Raw genomic sequence first — 15,059 nt, 5'->3', positions numbered from 1 at the left:
GCAAAACTGACAGATGTTAGGGGAAAAAGACTGGGGAAAGCATAAACTTATTTCCTTCTGGGAAAAGGCAGTGCCTAGAGCAATACTGAGAGACCTGACCAAAGCAGCTAACGCCAGGACAGTTATCCCACCCCTGGCAGTGGGTGAGCAGTTCGGCGAGAAGGGGAAGTTCTGCTCAGGGGATGCCCCGAGAGGCCAAGTGATGCCCTGCCTGTAACACTTCACGCCAGTTAGTCCCTGACCAAACAGAAAGGTGGGAGGTTTTTCAGATACCGCTTTCTACATTTAATCTGTTCTGCAGAAAATTCCCCTTCAAGTTCCCAAACTGGCCATCCTCAACCTGCATTTCAGCATCAGCCTCGCCACTTAAACGCTGCCTATGGGGGAGGATCATCACGTGCATTTGTACCAGGGTCAACTATTTTCTGGGTTAAAATGTCTGACTGCCAGACCTCTTACCTCCTCTATTTAACATGGACCTGGATTTTCTTAATTCTGCAAACAAATGCATAATCTGCAGCCCCAAGGGTAGGGCAGAGCTCCTGTGTCTGTGTCAGACTGACTGGCACAGCAGAGCTGACACACCAGACTGTCTGTGTCCACCACAGGTGTCAGATCGGTCCCTTACACACTAATAATTTCAGCAGTTTAAAGATAAATTTGTTGGTATGAATTCACTTCTACCCTTGTTCAGTTATTTGGTTACATTCACGCATTTCCCTATGAAAAAGGTAATTTTTCACACGCAGAGACACAGAGGATAAGCCCTGACGTCTGGGCAGCCTTGTGTAATCACATGTGCCTGCAGCTGCCTGCAACCCTGGGTTAAACATTTCAAAATGTGCTTTTAATATTTTCCAAGATATATCCTGCTCCTTCATCTGTTTTCCTGCTGACTGTTACAGAAGGGTGCCTCCAGAGGGGAGCTGATGGACTTTGGCAGCAGATGCTCTGCAAGAAACCTGAGAGCAGAGTTAGTCCTCGGTGGGGAGAAGGGATCGATAGAAAACACATTGCTTTGACACTTCATTTTCCAACATCACACTTTCCTCTCCTGCCACCTCCACTAGCTCATGCCTGCATCTGGGGGTGCACTCGCGCGAGGTCTCTCATCCTGTGACCAGCAGCTCTGCAGGGCTGGGGCCTGAGCACACCCTCGGCCTCTGGCTTTGCAGGGACCTCTCAAACCCCCCCAAACTGCTGCCCAGGGGCACAGCCAGGTGAATCGAGAACCACTCAAACCATGGAACATCAAACCCGCTCTCAGGGCTTCACCGAGCCTCCCTCCCTCCCCAGACACACGCATTTACCCAGAGATTAAGGAGCAGTTACTCAGACCACAGATCAGCACAGAATCACAGTTCCTACTGGATTTACAGCAAACATTTACAAGCAACACCAAGTAACCAGAACATTATTTTCATTCTTTACTTGCATAAAGCAAGTGTCCAGGTAGGCATCACAGCAACTGCTGAATTACAGTGAGACAACCTAGACCAGATACAGCCATCTAAAACACACACACACACCCCCCCGGGCTGATATTTGGCTTAGTGACCTCTGAGATCCGAACACACGTTCGCAGTAAGCATTGCTGGCTCAGATTTTCTACCTCCAATTTTCTCTTTAGAAAAACAAAAGCCAGTGCCTCACATCCCCATTCCAGCTACGTCCGCCAAGGATCTGAAAGACAGAGGAGAAGCAACTGTAAACATCAGCATCTGCAGTGTCCTCAGTGCAGCTCGCACCATGCCAGAGGCGATCTGCCCCGCTCTCACCTGGCCGGCTGCACCACCGCCACCTCGGAGGCCGCGGGAGCTCCACGCGCAGCACGGGCTTTAGAGATGCACAAGGGACTTGCACATACAACCCCTCTGCCTCGCCGCGGGAAACCGCCCTTTGGTTTAGGAGATTCCGTGGGGCGCAGCGTTACAGTGGCAGTGGAAGGGGAAGGAGAGCAAACAGCGGGCTCGGCTATTTCATTATCTCACCAGTCAATTATTAACAACGGTGCTTTTTCTGCCCGAGCTGTTGGGCAGTGGCCTCGAATCCTGCATGGGCACAACTGAAAAACTCCCTGAAGACGCTGCCAAGGCCCCAGCAGAGAGAGCAGGTGAGGCCCTCGCCCCCCCAGCCCCCTCCCCTCCCGTGCATCCCGCCAGGACAGCCTCACAAGAGCACCCTTCACCCCCCCACAGCCTCACAAGAGCACCCTTCACCCCCCACCTCATCCCCCGGGGTCCCCAGCCCCGGGCAGCACCGCACTGGCCCAGAGCCCTTGCTTGGGGCAGCTCAGAAGCACTACTAGACAAAAAAAAAAACTAAACCCAGCTGAAAGTGGTTAGATTGAATCCAAAAAAGTAGTTGAATTGGATTTTCTTAAAAATCTGTGTACTGCTTGCAGAAGGGGACAGAAAGAGGGTTCTGCAATTAAAGCTTGTACAGCTCAAGGAAAAACTGAAGTTATGTTTTTATATGCTGCAGGTTTTTTGATGCAATTTTTTTCTTCCTAAAGTATTTTGTTCATAAAACAGCCCAGAAGGCACACAGACTGAGGCTTTCACCTATTTTGTGTGACTCAATCAACTCAAGCCTCTGCTATAAATTCCTTCCTACCTCTAAATATATGCGCTGGAGCCCAATTTTATAACATCCTTATCTGGTGAGGTGAATTCCCGCTAGTTTCCAGCTGGTCTTAAAAATTAAGCTGATTTTATGCCACTATTTTTTTCCCCCCCCTCAAACTAAGCTGCCAGCTGGATACCATGCTGGAAACAGCTCTCTAATTTGTTCTTATGTATTGGCTCTCAAGGGAAAACTGAGGATTCCTTCCACATTTCCTACAAAAATAATCCGCTCGCTTGTGGCTACATCCAGTTTTTATGTGGTGGCAAGGAGTGGACTGTTCTCCAGTGGGACACAGATCCAGCCTTTGGTTTTTGCCTGGACTCATCACACTCTCCAGCCAGGTGGTGCCAAAGCCACCACAGAGCGTTCAGAATCCAGCCCTGGTTTATGGAACAGCAGAAGCAGGAGAGGACAGGGATCATTTTCTTGGGAAAAACCTCAACGCCACATCTCCTGTGCGTGAGTAGAACACAGGAGCCCCATGTTTGATGTTTTCCTGCGAGCAACCATCCAGGCTCCTCTCCAAAATCCTGTACACAAACAGGCCATCCCTAAGCCTGATTTTTTTTTTTCCACCAGTGCATAATGTGATCAGTAAGTCCCAGAGTATGGAGAAGGGCTCCTGGGAAGTTACTCAGTAACTAAACAGTGTTTAGTCATTGCCTTAAATCCTGTTTTCACAAAGCAGTGCCTTGGTATCTGATCAAATCAAGCGTTCTGCAGCAGGAGGCGAGGGACCATTTCCAATAGTCCGAGGAATTAGAAGAAAAAAAAAAATAAAATCTTGCCTTGTATGATGCCAGCTTGGAAGGAAAAAGACAAAGCTGAGCAACTCCTCCTGCCATATCATGAGCAAAGCTCTTGTTCGGGGCCAGAGCTGGTGACGCTGGTCGTGCCTTCTCTGCACAGGAGGGTTTGGGGCATTTCTTTTGTGTAAGTTTTGTGCAGATGTGTCAGAGATGACTGATTTGTGATTTGCCACAGATCTTCGTAAAGTTTGGCCTTTATATTAGGAGGAGGGTTTTTTAAAAAAAAACATTTGAACACAACAAAACTGAGAAAATGTCCAGACTTTTCCAGACACAGCACAGCACCCAGCTTTTGTCTGCTGATCGCTCTGGACAAGAACTGTACAGACATCGAACTTCAAGGACCTTCAAATTAAGTGTCTCATAGCTAAACTGGGGATAAACAACACTCTTTTTGCCACGCTGTTGTCAGAATAAACCCATTAAAAACTGTGAGATTCTCACAAACAAATCCAACCTCCCTCCCAACCTGAGGGTGCCGAAAGCTTCTGCAGGGTGGAAAGTGTCAGCGACAGCTCAGAGCAAATCACTTGAAACTTTGCAAAACGGTGCAAAGCCTCAGGCAAACAGCCCTGTCTGCGCTGTACCATGTAACCCGGAGCTCTAAACCAGCAGAAGTTCCACTGGTAACGTGCAGTAATACAGCACTGTGCACACAATAACAACATTCACCAATTACGAAGTTATTCCAAAGTATAAATCACATGCCTCCAAATGCTCCTCCTAAATTATAAACCGGCTGCCTTGTAAAGAAGTCATTAAATATTATATATGGTCTGCAGCTCTAATGGTTTGTATCTCACAATGGCAAATTGTTCCGAGGCCAGATTCAGCTCCTTACGATCGGGGCGAACGGTGCTGCCACACTCGCCAGCTGGAACCACAGGCCTGCAAAACTCTGGGCAGGGCCAACGGGGAGCAGGGCTGCAGCACCTTTAGGGCCCCAACTGTCACAGTAAATCCGTGTTTTACAAGTATTAATTAAACTTCCCCACTGCCTTCACGGGAAGCGCTGTAGATTTGGGGTGAATAACCGCCCATTGCTGTATCTGCAGATCCAGTGATGGAACAGCACAGCTGCTCAGGAGGGAGAGCAAGGACAACGCACTCCTGCCCTGCCATAAACGCAGCAATACATTTAATGACTCATCACAGTTGAATGAGACGTGATGGAGAGACCCCAAAAGAGAGAATTTACAGCTGCTCTTGGCAATTAAAACCACCATAATACGTTAGAATCAGAGAATACAACAGAAACACGGCAGAAACCTTAGTCTCGTGTCAGCCACAAGCACACCAGCCATTCATTCATCACCACCAGGAAATAACTAAGATATTCTCAGGACATCTACAAGTCATGAAAAAGCATGCTTAGGATTGTTATCTATAAACTTACATGGTAACAATAACAAACAGGGCCAAGAGGAAAAACAATCCAAGGATTTTGTAAAAACAACAGAGCTGAGGTTCATTTTATCTGCACTTGGGTTCCTAAATGTTTAGAGTGTTTACATTATGGTTTCAAACTCCGCTTCACAACCATAAATATCGATATTCACGGTTCATTTGTTAGCTTTGAGACCTAAGACTTTCAGGGAATCCTTGAATTTTTACAGCTAATGCTTTCAGAGATGCATAAAATCTCTTAATAATTCATGGTAAAGACGTCACTAGTTGCCATCAGTACGCTTTTCATTTCTGAACACTACTACAGTCGCTGCACAAAACTGCTTGAAAGTAGAAAAGCAGTAAATCGGATTACAGGGCAAAACTTGCCTCTTAATGCTGCTTTACATATATTTTCTAGATGCTCTAGATAAAATGCAGAAGACATCAGTGACCAACACCACCAAGGGAGACGCCTGCTCACCCTTCACCAGCACGTTTTCGCACGAGCTGTAAAGTACCAACATCACAAAACCAGTTACAGACCGCAGGGGTATCAGAGAAATACGACTTTAAAATAATTTCTCATGGCTGTGACAGCCTCCTTTTGTACAGCCCCAAACACACCAAACGGGTCACTGGTTTCTAAGGCGAGCCCCTCAGGGCAGCAGGATGAAGTAAAAACCAGAGCTCCATGGTGGCACCTCGGCTGTCTCACGCGGGAGAGGAGCCGTGGGCAGGGCTGGGGGGAGCCCCCCTCAACCCACAGCGCTGCTCCCTGCGCATCTGCCTCCCCAGCCCTTTTTGCTAGGTGTTGGAAAGTGAAATCCAAAGGGGGAAGCAATTCAAACAGCAAATGCTACCCATAACCCCCCCACACTGCCCAGTGGGCTATTACCTTGCGGTGTTATTTTCATTACTTGGCATCAGTTGGGATACAGATGGCTGCTCAGAGTTACTGGCTGCAAAAACTAGGTCAACAATGGCACAGATATAAAGTAAAAATAAAAATCCTGGGTTTTACCCACCAAAACCATCCAAGTAACAACAGCCTAATAGACAAAATAATACCCCTGAGAGATCTCATCAATCCCAGACTCCACAGATGTGGCTGCCCTACCTAGTAACCAAACTAGCTAGCAGGACAGAGGACTGAGACAGGGTTATTAGAGACACATATTCATTATTTTTTCAGTAGAATCCAATAATTCCTACAGAAGTTAATCCTTCCGCATGACATTACAGTAAATATAATCAGTATTTTTTAGCATTTTCTATTATTTAGTTGTTTGGTAATACGTAACGGGAAAAAAAAGTAACACAAAGCCACTACTATTGTTCTAGTCATACCGATGTACCATGGATCAAAGACAGGTCCCAGTGTTCCTTCAGCCCCTCATTTGATACGAAACGTTCCACAGCCAAAGCAACCTACAGAAGTTTCCTTTGCTCATGCTCCTTTTAAGGCCAGTTTCCCAATTCACATCAGTATCAGCGGCTGCAGCGTGGGGCAGAGCAGGCAGCTGTGCGCTGGGGAAAGCGCAGCTGCCAGGAATTACCTGAACTTGGTACTGCTGCCAAACAGCACAGCCGCGTGAATCCTCACTGGGGGTTTTGACTAAGGTCACAGGTTTTGTCCCTGGAAAAATATATAACGGTAGATCTTGCGGTGAGAGCAATCAAGTCACATCTGAAAGCCTCGTTGGAAAAATAAAATAATATTTAGCTGAACAAGGTTCCCAAGTGAAACCGTGTTGTAAGCATATTTAAATGCTATTCCACCAGCGTCTGAGCTCTTCGAAGCCCTAGAAAAATCTTTAGAGAACACCATACACTGTATCACACAACACTGGGACATTTTAGGGTCTGAATAACTGAGGAGTGGTTTCAATTGCACTGTTTAATATAGTTTCTCAAAGCAGCTGAACTTCATTTTGCATGGCTCATAGATTACCAGTGATCCCTGGGCCTCCAAGGGGAACCTGCTCAAATGCAGCTGAGTCGAAGGGGAGAGATTGTCTTCACCCCTTCTCTTCCCATTTCTCTTGCCTATCCCTGACACTGGACTTGCTGCAGCTCCGGTACTTGCTGGACTCTGCTGAGTTGATTCAGTTTGCTAATCTGGCAGAAGCTGTTCAGGCTTTTCATTCCATTTTCTGCTGGTTTACTGAGCTGGAAAAGTTCACAGAGGAATCGGGTGAATGGTGAGGCGATGGCAGGGGAGGGGAGAGGAGAGGACACGCTGCCGGGCGGGACGGCCGCCTCTCAGCAGCTCTGAGCCATGGAACACAGGAATTCACCCCAAATCCCTGCATGCTCCCAGCAGCAGCGCTGTGCCCAGCTTCCTTTGATAGAAAATGGAGTCTGGGTGCAAACCACAAAAAGCATTAGGGCTTGTCCCTCCAATCCCCGACCACCTGAGGTAATGGCAGAGGGTGGGCCCTCGGTGGTGCTGTACCCGAGATACCAATGGGTGTCCAGCACACAGAGGCTCACAAGAAATCCACTTGGATTCTGATATTGGTTCCGCTTAAATCAATGCCAAAACTCTTTCTTGATATTGCCTAAATGAAAGGGCATTCAAAAAAGAAAAAAGAGAATTAGGGCATTCTGTTTCAGCAACGTGTCACTTGTCAGAAGTGGTACACTTCCCTTTTTCACAGATAACTATAAACCTAGAATTTAAATGAGGCTTGTCACTACATTTTAAAAAAAATCTATTCAGGAGTCACACTTGTATCTAAGTATTCAAGAGCAGTGCAGGATGCTAACAAACTCCCAAGGAAATCGTGATCTATTTAAGTGTTGTAAAGCGTGAGAGAAGTAAGAAGAGAGGGACATTATGGTTCCCCCAGGACAAGGGCCCGGCTGAAGAGCAGAAATGCCAGCTGCTGCCTTCCTTTGTCATCAGGTACGTGCTCCTCTCTTTCTGCACTTAGAAAAATAAATAAATAACGAGGGCTTCTGGCGGTATGTCGATCCAGTTACACGGCAAAGCGGCGGCAGGCTCTCTGCTTTCCCTCACAACACTGGAGTACAATAGTGGCTTTGTTACAGGGAGGCTAAATAAATAATGTCACCATTAGATGTCATAAAGGAAAGGAGCATTACGTGATTGAGTGCCAGATACAGAGCGGGGCAGCTCTGCTGTGCTCCCCGATAAACCACCGTGCAGCAAAGGGAGCTGCAGGCTCTGCCAGCAGCTTGGTCCAGCACTGCGAGGGATTTTTAAGGTAAAAATTACACAAGGTCAACAGAGATACAGAACACGAAGATCTGGGCATTAAGTCCAGTTCAGCTCAGAACAGCGACCAGTAACAGGTATTTTTCTCACAGGCTTTTGTTTACTGCAGTGAAGCGTATAAATGTATTAAACCAGCAGGATCTGAACTGATGTTTCTTGAACACGGCTTTTGAAAAAAAAAAAAAAAAAATCAGTCTGTCTCACAATGCAACTTGAGCACACGTATTTTCACAATTAAAAGCAATATTATTCTAATAATCAAACACTAAATAGAGTTTCAGAGGTCTCTGAGCAAACCCAGCTCCTTAATCACAGAGCTCCACATTTGGGAAGCATTCATCTGGCCAGCAGTCTGGAAACACCCGTTAACCGTTGAAATTCTGGAGTCTCCCTGAACTTCAGAAAGCACTGGGGTGACTGTGTAATATACAAAAATCATTTTACATTTATGAATAATATTTTAGAAAGCATACATTTTCTTTTCTATGAATCTTTTCTGCGGATAAGGACCTCATCTGCAAGCTGCGCACAACAGAAATTCCACAACAGCTTTTGTGAGAGTTTTCACTTATGGACGAAACAAATTTCAAGATGTTTTGCCATGTGCTAAAGTTGTCAGAAGTTATTAACAGAAAACAGGAAGCAGAGAAGGTATCTGTTCTGTAAATTCCTGTAAGTGGATATGCTACAACTGATCTCGGCTTTTTTAATTTTATATTTTAAAAGAAACAATTTTCCTAAGTACCCAACAGGAAATTCTGTTAGTCTCATTTAATGACTGACAAAACCCACTAACCTGGAAAGGGTTTTTTTTAATTTAATATGAGCAAATCCTTCTTGTTTTACCAGTCTGTTTTATACAATTTAGGCAAAATTACTTGATATACATATGTATGTCTATAAAGGTGCTTTGAACTCAACCCCTCCCAGCTGCAGAGCTGACAGAAGCTATTCAGCACACAGATTTGGGGCCACACAGAGATTCAGCCATATTATTCATGCAATAAGTTAATGGCAAAAGTGGAAAGAAAACAAGTCTACTCTCCAAGTCCCTGCTCCAGCACCTAGACCACACTCCTGTGTTAAATAATCATGCAACAGGTAAGCTCTGTGCGTGGGTTTTCAGAGGTCAGGTTATGGGCTCAGATCCTTCAGCCCAAGAGAAGGTGCACGAGCTCATGTTCCATCAGTGTGTCAGAAGAGTTCTGCTGACCCTTCTGAAACGCCACCCAAGACCCTTTGGAAATACCACAGAAGCAGTTCTAAAACCCCTGCCACTTACCATGGGCCTTCTTAGGGATTGGTCTCCTCTACATTAGTGCGTGAGATCTGCCGTGGGGAAATGGGGAGCAGCGGGTGCACGAGGAAGGGCAGGGAAGGACTGACATCCTGGAGTTGCTCTCACTGTGTAATTCTAAGCTCGGTTACGGTTCTGCATCTGTCCGAGACGTGGGGCTCCTCAGCCCTCGCTGGAAAATGCCACATGGTAGAAACAGTAGCTGAGCTTCCCCGAGGAACAGATGCTGCTAACAGAGAAAGTCACACTCCCCAGTTAAGCAACTTACTTCAGCCAAGGGTTTGCAGAGAATTCTCATGAGATTGGGACTAGAAACTCAAAATTTCACACTGGCAGAAGCATCAGAGATGTGACCCCTGTCAGCCAAGATCTGCCAGGAACAGCTTTCAGGCACTGTCCCATCACAGATATTTTCAGTTTGACAACTGAATTAGCTATGTAAGAATTGATTCAGCTCATATCAAAATCATTTCTTCAGCTTAAAAGTACAAGCTTTGGTTTTGTGCCAAATAAAACATTTCCATCCAAAATTAAACATTTTATTTCAAGGTGTTCAGGACGTGCAAAACCATCAAAGAACCCCCACATTGTGGATGTGGTCAGCAGTGTAACTGAACCGCCTGTAAGCTGGCAAGAGCTGCCAAACACACCCAAAATCAGGACACTTTCTGGGGTGGTTAACTCCTACTGAGGCCTGGAGGGAGCTAAAGCAGCAGACCCGGTGAGGACAGCACTCGGGCCACTACGATCTTACGATTAAATTGTCTTAGAGCTTCTTCTACAAACGGTCTTCAGCAGCAGGGATGGGTGAAGGAACCAGAGGGAGGCAGGGACAGGTGCAAACCACACACATGCCATAAGCAGAAAGCCCACACTATGCCAGGATTAAACAAAAATACAAATCGCATGAGCTCATCCGATCTCAAGCTGGAAGGACCCTTGAATGTATAAATCCCTCAGCGATGCGGAATAGCTGTGCACGGCCACATGTCGTGGGGAAGCAGCACAGATGACCCGCTTCCAGCCCCCACGAAACAAACATTCCTGACACGAGCCAAGCTGTTGCTGTGTGGGGTTCACAGGCAGCCTTTGGGGGAGCAGAGAATTCCAGCTCTCAGAGATCCTGGGGCATCACATTGCTGCAGTTCTGGGCACACTGAAGCAGGCTGGGCACCACATTCTAGGTCTTATATAGATGTCCTAAATCAGACCTCGTGGTACTGGGAACGTTGTTCCCTCAGAAGGACTGACTGGGTGAGGAGCTGAACGGGGCATAATTTTCGATAGTTTTGGATAATTTCGATAGCATCAGTAGCATACAAGCAGGATGATACTGCTGGGATTTCTCCAATATAGGAGATGAAGTCAAGTCATTCCTGAGTCTTCTCCAAATGGTCCTGTAAAAACGGCTTGTGATATTTTAGATAGCAGAAAATTCAGCATAAGCAATAAATACGCAACATGAGGCGACCATTTCAAAGACAGAACAGCAAAAACCCAGAGATCAGCTTTACAATGATTAGTCACAGAAGCACAACACACCCTTGGGCCAAACCTTTACATTTTACAAGCTTATCCCAGAACTCTGCTCAGAGAGTGTGTTTACTATCTAAACCCTTTGTTTTACAACTCATGGGAAGTTTGCTGACAATTTAAAAATAAATATTTGTAATTTTATATTAGTAACTTTTTTTCAGAAAAAAAAAACCTTGCTGATTTACATTTACGACCATAAAAAAAATAATTAACAAGAAATATTTGCTGCAAACCAGGATGGAAATTTTACCAGATGCAGGCTCAGTGGATAGCTCAATGCATAATTACTCCTGGACAGATGAACAGCAAAAAGGTATTATTATCGAATTCTGATCATACCCCTTCCCTGTTCTTAGAGCTAGAAGCCTGTATGGTAACGGGGACAGGTGCAGAAAAGTCCGTGATCCAAGAAATAATCTTATATAGCTCCACATGCATGGCATACTGCACCAAGAATAAACTCCCAAAGAGGAGAGATGTCATATTTGGGACGGAAAATAGACAGGTTTGTGTATTCCAGAAAGTTCCTACGTGTATCAGCATTGCTTCATGTTTCCTGCTAGAGGTACCTCTGACAAACATTGATCTATTTGATTGCAATATTCCAGCTGGAGATAGGGGGTTTGGGTGTTCTTGTTTTAAGTTGTCAGATGAAGGGTTCCAGCTGTTTAAGTCTCAGCATAATAAATTGTCTTCTCAAGGTTAAAAAATATTCTGACAATCTTTTATGAAACAGTAGCTCTTGTCCTTCAGAGTTCAGACTAAAAATCTGGCAAGGAACTGCTATTGCATCAAGTACTTGGTTTTGATTTACCTGTGAAATCCAAGTAATCTAAATTTGGGACTGAACTTAAACCCCTGAGCAACCACTTTGCATCACTTCAGTAGAGACTCGATGTAGTAAAGTTTCCATGCAGTCAATCCACAGCTTACAAAGCTATTCTTGGAATTTCTTTTGGAAGCCCAGCATCACCCACAGCTAGTGAAACCAGAACACCTCAGCTGCGCTCTCATGGCTGTGCTGCCTGGATCACACTCAGGTGGAGCAAAGGAATCGCCAAATTCAGAGAAGAGTTAAAATCAGGTGGAAAATAGTAGAGTAAAAGTGTGTGGAGGTTGGGCTGGTAGGCCAGAGGGAAAATGATGGACAAGGCTGTCCTAGCAAGGAGGCTTGAAACAGGAACCAGTAAAGGCAATTAATCAGGGGGGCACCAAAAAAAACCCCCAAAACTCTGATTTGGAAGAGGATGAAGACGAAGACAGAGATCAGATGGGAAACTAGGGGAGTCAGTACCTGTTTCAACAGAGACTGCACTTGGAAGTAAGAGTGACAAGGCAGAGCTGACACCCAGGCAGGCAGACTCTGTAAGAGCCAGCAGAACTGGGGCTGTTCAGGCAAAAAGAGAAATGGGAAACACCTCAAAGCCTAAAGATAAAAAAACCAAAAACCCAACAAATCCCAAACTAATAAAAACAAGGGAATATTAAGTATTCTTGACTCAGTGAGAAGGAAAAGCATTCTTGCTAAGTAGGCTAGAGTCTTTGTTCAAAAAGCCAGAAACGAGCTCGTCATTCTGGTCATTAATTAAAACCACCACCACCACAGTGTAAGAACTCAGCCTGGAACAGGAAAAGTACAGCCTAGAAAGTGGAATAAATTACAGGTCCTCAGATTCTCCAAGTCTGATGGACTTCACTCCAGAATACCTAAAGGCCTCGTTAAAGCCGCCTCAGGACTGTTTATGGCTGAGAGCTGATGGTCACATCACAGAAGACAGGAAAAAAGGCAAATAAAATGCTTGTCAAAAGGGGATGAGCTGGAAAAAAATTGAGAGAAAGCATCTGCTTGGCTTAACTTTGATTTGACCTTGTCTATTGTTGACGAGTCCACGTTTTTAAGCAGTCTGTTAACTTACAGTTGCTTATGACCAGTTCATTTGATTATTTACATTCATTCACTTTGCACATTTTCTGTACTTCACTGTATGAAGATCTTCCAAGCTCAAACACTTCATATATTCCTATATGGTAGTTGGAAAATATTAATTCTGGGAGCACCTTCTGTCATTCCTCATTACTCCGAGTGCTTCCAGTGTCAGGTGTGAGAAGTGGGGACAGCAGAAGGCTGACAGTGGATCCCCAAGCTCGCTCAGCCAGCACACAGGTCACAGAATCATCTCAGTTGGAAAAGCCCTTGGAGATCCTCCAGCCCAACCACGAGCCTCACACGGACCGTTCCCAACTCCCCCAGATCCCTCAGGTCACTTCAGCAGGCACGAGGCACAGGCAGCCCATCTCACACCGCACTAATCACTGTTTTGCCAAGAAGGCAGGCCAAGCTTGTACTTACAGCAGGATACATCTCTGCGAGAGCAAGTACAGGCACTGTGTCAATTTGCATATGAAAAAATAATAAATCTCATTCTGATCTGCGATGATGACAATCTGGTTTATTATCTGAAGCCAGAGGTCTAAGGCAGCAATCTTCATTTACACTTGGGGACTGGCACAGAGTCAGCCCTGCCACGACTGGAAGCTCTTGGAGATTCCAGTATGTTGAGGACACAAACTTTAAGTTACTAAAAAAAAAAAAATAAAAAAAAAAAATCAAAGCATGCGCATTTTTCAGACTTATTAATTGGCTAGACTTGGCAAGATTTTCAGAAGGAACAACATAAAGCACATCCCTGATGCAAATACATGCAAAACAAAACTTAGTTCCCTTCTCCAAAGTGTGGGAAACAAAGTTGTTCAGTGACAGGTCAGGAGTACTGAAAAAAGGCAAGATCTCATTTTTTTCCCCCCTAAGTTTCTTCTTAGAAATATAGGATTCATGTTGTCCCCGTTTCCCAAAATTTCTGGGCAAAGGAACCCACCTGAATGCAAACACCCAGATGAAAAACTCGGGCAGAAGTCAGAATGGGGAAATGCGTGTGCTACAACTGGAAGTACGGGACACGCGGCAGCAGGGACAGCCACAGCCCGTCACCCCGCAGGGCACACGGCTACCCCGGCCCTGAGCTCGCCAGCCCAGGCCCTCTCCAGCCACGGCCTGAAGAGTCTTTCTCTGGATGTGGTTCCAGTTCCCACAGTTGGCCCCGCAGACCCTGGCAGGGCTGAATAGCCCCGTCAGCAGGAATCTGGCCCTTTGCGTGTTTGGACTTGCACCTTAGCACTAAATAAGGCCAAACCAGAAGCAGCATCAGCATACAAAAACCCTCTCAGGCAAATTCATAAATAAATACATTTGCATATTCTCTCACCATTTGTAAATGGCTGCAAAGTCTTACATGATTCCCTCCCCCACAGGCTTTAGAATCCCTTCCTTTCTGTCACCTCCCCTATTGATTCAACCTGGATTTCTGGTTTCTAAAGGCACGCTCAAATTGTTTTTCAGGTTTCAACTTCACTATTTTCTCATTAATTTTCACACTGAAGTGCAGACCATTTGGAGACGTTTCCCACTTTTTAAATCCATCACTTCACGATTATTTTGCAAAACACTGAACGCTCCAGAGTTAAGGTTGGAATTCTTTAGAATACGCTTCTTCATTGAAAGACATTCAGTTTCTACCTGACACTGCTTCATTCTTGACATTAAATGCTGCTAAGGAGACCTTTCTTTCTGAGAGAAGAATCCTATTAACAGGTCTCTGCACAACAGGAAAAGAAGGGTCCAGGCAATTACTGCCCCTGTGATTTTTGCAGGAAATAATTATGTAGCTCAGGTCTTTAACAGAAAAGATTAAAACCCCTCCTGCTGAAGACAGAATAAATAAGCCACATTGTTACACATCAAAACTGTTTTACTACTGTAATTCCACAATATTCCAAACTATGAAAGAATGCTTTTCACCACTGAAATACCACCAGGTTAGATAAAATCATTTTTAAAAACTCTTCTGTTCTTGGCAGACAAGAGCACGTTACCTGGCAGCGGGCCCGTGACGCCTCGCACACGACTAGAAGGAAAATACCGAAAAACCACAACCCGACCCCCCTCGCCCCTAACCGTTCCCCCCAGGAGCCGGGGCGGCCGCGCACCAGCCGCACAAGCTCCGCGGTAACGCCAGCAGCCGCCGAGGGGCTCAGGGAGGTGCCGAGGGCTCCCCTGCTCCCCCCCAAACCCTCCTCTCCCCGCTCACCCACACCCCCACAC

General features: G+C 45.6%; 1 protein-coding gene across 5 annotated transcripts in view; it reads right to left on the bottom strand.

Annotated features, from left to right (window-relative positions):
• SHROOM1 (shroom family member 1) overlaps positions 1-15,059 on the bottom strand; it is a 38,470-nt gene that overhangs the window by 22,720 nt on the left and 691 nt on the right. Inside the window, exon 1 of one of the 5 annotated variants that reach the window (XM_026858341.1) lies at positions 9,350-9,449. The exons of 3 other annotated variants lie outside the window; for them this stretch is intronic. The gene's annotated coding sequence lies outside the window, so the exon portion shown is untranslated. Of the gene's footprint in view, positions 1-6,777; positions 6,797-9,349; positions 9,450-15,059 lie in introns of those variants that run through there. One more of the 5 variants, XM_026858343.1, reaches the window with a different exon arrangement.

This window comes from Athene cunicularia (assembly GCF_003259725.1).
Source record: "Athene cunicularia isolate RWA chromosome 13 unlocalized genomic scaffold, athCun1 chr13_part1, whole genome shotgun sequence".
Classification (NCBI taxonomy): Eukaryota; Metazoa; Chordata; class Aves; order Strigiformes; family Strigidae; genus Athene; species Athene cunicularia.
The sequence above is the reverse complement of the archived record's forward strand: the minus strand, read 5'-3'. Positions and strand labels throughout refer to the sequence as shown.